The sequence below is a fragment of the Plecotus auritus genome (assembly GCF_963455305.1).
Source record: "Plecotus auritus genome assembly, chromosome: 9".
In the NCBI taxonomy this organism is placed as follows: Eukaryota; Metazoa; Chordata; class Mammalia; order Chiroptera; family Vespertilionidae; genus Plecotus; species Plecotus auritus.
The window spans coordinates 92508355-92511147 of record NC_137783.1 but is presented as its reverse complement, the minus strand read 5'-3'; the positions used below and the strand labels follow the sequence as shown (position 1 = coordinate 92511147).

At 42.7% G+C, this 2793-nt stretch overlaps 1 pseudogene across 1 annotated transcript; it reads right to left on the bottom strand.

Moving 5' to 3' along the window:
- Positions 1–1181: 1181 nt before the first annotated feature.
- On the bottom strand, positions 1182–1830 carry LOC308233913 (ras-related protein Rab-11A-like; annotated as a pseudogene). The gene has a single exon. The product of its transcript is annotated as a ras-related protein Rab-11A-like (transcript).
- Between the last annotated feature and the right edge of the window lie 963 nt (positions 1831–2793).

The following is a 2793-nucleotide window of genomic DNA, read 5'->3' as shown; positions in this document are numbered from 1 at the left end:
GGAAAGAGGATTCTTTCACATTATCATAGGAAAAGCATTTCAAGGATACAGGTATAGGAGAAGGGGTGGCATTGTGCCAAGATTTATTGGAGCAGAAACAAAGGAAGGGCTTAGGCCATGTCTCATCCACAACAAGGTGGTCTCACTGTTAAAGAAGTCCAGCCTCTGAGGCCTCAGGCCCACACTTGTCCTCACCAAGCCAGGAGGACCAGGGTCCAGAGATGCTGTGCCCTTGCCTGGGCATTGATATTGGAAGCTCTAGTAGTCTAGCTCAGTCTCTGTTTCCCACCAGCTGGGGGCTGGCACTGTGCTTGGGCCTGCACTTGAGCCCCTGTGACTGCTACAGAGAGAGAACGAATGAACTCTGGGCCTTGGTTAAACTTTGATTATATTATCTCTGACTTGGGAAAAAGCAGGCTTTCTTTCAAATTAACCAATCTTTTCCCTGACTCTGCAGGCTTGTGCTGGGCCCTCCCCCTGCACCATCTTCCGCTTCTACTGTGAATGTGCCCAGCAGAAGGCATTTCCCTTTACTGGTTACAGTAATGTACTGAATAGAGAGGTTGTTCCTTTGGGAGATTGGAAAACCACCAGCTTGAGGATTAAGTCCCTTTGGCGTAGGATGTGGCTGTCCCCTGGGGTGTCTGTGAAGTTGCCCCTTCCTACCAACAGCTACTTACCTACTGTAACAGACCAAGGAGTTGGGATGCCAGGTGAAATCCTGCCTCCACCTGAGGGTGGAGAGAAGCTGATAAAATATTTCACACCTTGGCTGAGGTCTTGCCCTGTAAGCATGGGCTCCTTCCGGGTCTTGCCTTCTAGTCAACCTTAGAATTTACATTTGCAGAGTTAACCGATGGAACACTTTTTGTGTTCCAGGCCCTGTGCTGGGGGCTTACACATGTTATCTCACATTAGGCTTCCTTTCTTTCTTTTCTTTTTTTTTTTTACAATCCCTTTTCCTCTTAGGTCCTTGGAGACTTCATAAAAACATCTTATCAGCTGGATTGTGGAAGAGGGATTAGCTTTATTTTTGGAGGCTTTCAAGAATAGTTAATACTTATTATTATTATCATCCTTTATTTTTTTATTATTTTTGACCACAAGAATTACAAATATATTTAAATCTCAGACCTGGGAAATGGACTATACACAGCCTTCTGTTGGAGAAGAGAAACGCCTTATATGTTCTGACAGCACTGCACCTTTGGCTTATTTCCAGTGGTTGGTGGAACATGAATAGGAACCACATTGTTGCTTAGAGACATGTCATTTTCACGTCTGTGTGACATTTGCTTCTGGGAAACAATGTGGTATATCTCTGTCAGAATTGTCTGAAAAGCAGCTTCTAACTTTGTAGAGTCTAGAGCTGATGTCTCAATGAATGACAAACCATTCTTTTCTGCAAAAGCTCTTGCTTCATCTGTAGGAACTGCCCTGAGATGATGAAATCACTCTTATTGCCCACAAGCATGATAACAATGTTACTATCAGCATGATCTCTCAGTTCTTTCAGCCATCACTCTACATTTTCATATGTGAGATGTTTAGCGATGTCATCAACCAACAAGTCACCTACAGCTCCATGATAGTATGCTGATGTTATAGCTCGATATCACTCTTGCCCAGCCATGTCCCATATCTGTGCCTTTATTGTTTTTCCATCAACCTGGATGCTTCTTGTTGCAAACTCTACCCAATGGTGCTCTTGCTTTCAAGACTAAACTCATTTCGAGTAAATCGAGACAGGAGATTACTCTTTCCAACACCAGAATCTCCGGTAAGGACAACTTTGAAGAGGTAGTCGTACTCGTCGTCGCGGGTGCCCATTGCACAGCCGAGGAGAGAAGGGGTGGGAGCAGCAGTGGTATTGGTTACTATTATCATCATTTATTGAACACTTACTAAATCCCAGGCATGAATTAAGCATTTTAAATTTTTGCCCTCCCAATTCATTTTCATAGCAACTCTAGAGATGTATCATTCCCTCTTAGAGATAAGGAAACAGATGTTTAGAGACTTTAAATAAATGTCTAAAGGTCCTCTAATGGTCTTGCCAGGACTGGTGCTCAGATCTGTTTGTGTCCAATCAGACTGCTCTGATACCCTAGGATTGTGGTTCTCAACCTTTGAGGGCATAAGAGAACTTTCATGAAACTTTTAAAAAAATAAATGTTTTATTTGGAATAATTTTAGATTTGCAGAAAAGATGCAAAGACAGAGTGTTCAAGTCTGATTATGTTGAGTGTTCAAATATAAATATGGAAAATTTGATTTAAAGAAATAAATGATGAATTGAATCCAAGTTTGGGGTGGTGGTGGTGAAGGATGGCTGCACAGATAATGGTGCTAAGTTCTACGGGATGTGTAGTGTCCCAGCAGCCAAGTAGGAGGCAGCAAGGGTGCTCGGGCATCAGGGACCTCATAAACAAAGGCACAGCTGCCAGAAAGTGCATGAGGATATCTGGGCAAGGATAAGCTCCAGGTGGGTCTGAAGTATGAATTCATGGTAAAAAGGTAGATTAGGGTCAGGAAGAGAATCCTAAAATATCTTTTTAGTAACACGATCAGGTATGTTCATTAGAATGAACAGTTTGGAGTATGGAGAGGATGGATTAGAGGTTTGCTGGACTGTGATTCTTCAAACTCCACAAGTCCTATACGGAATTAATTCCCCATTGTTCTCCGGCATTTCTCATCTTGGAAGTTAAGGCTTACCTGTCATATCCAATCACTTTCCAGGCCTATTGATTTCTTTTTACCCCTTTCTCTTCAGCCCCACTGCCATTGACA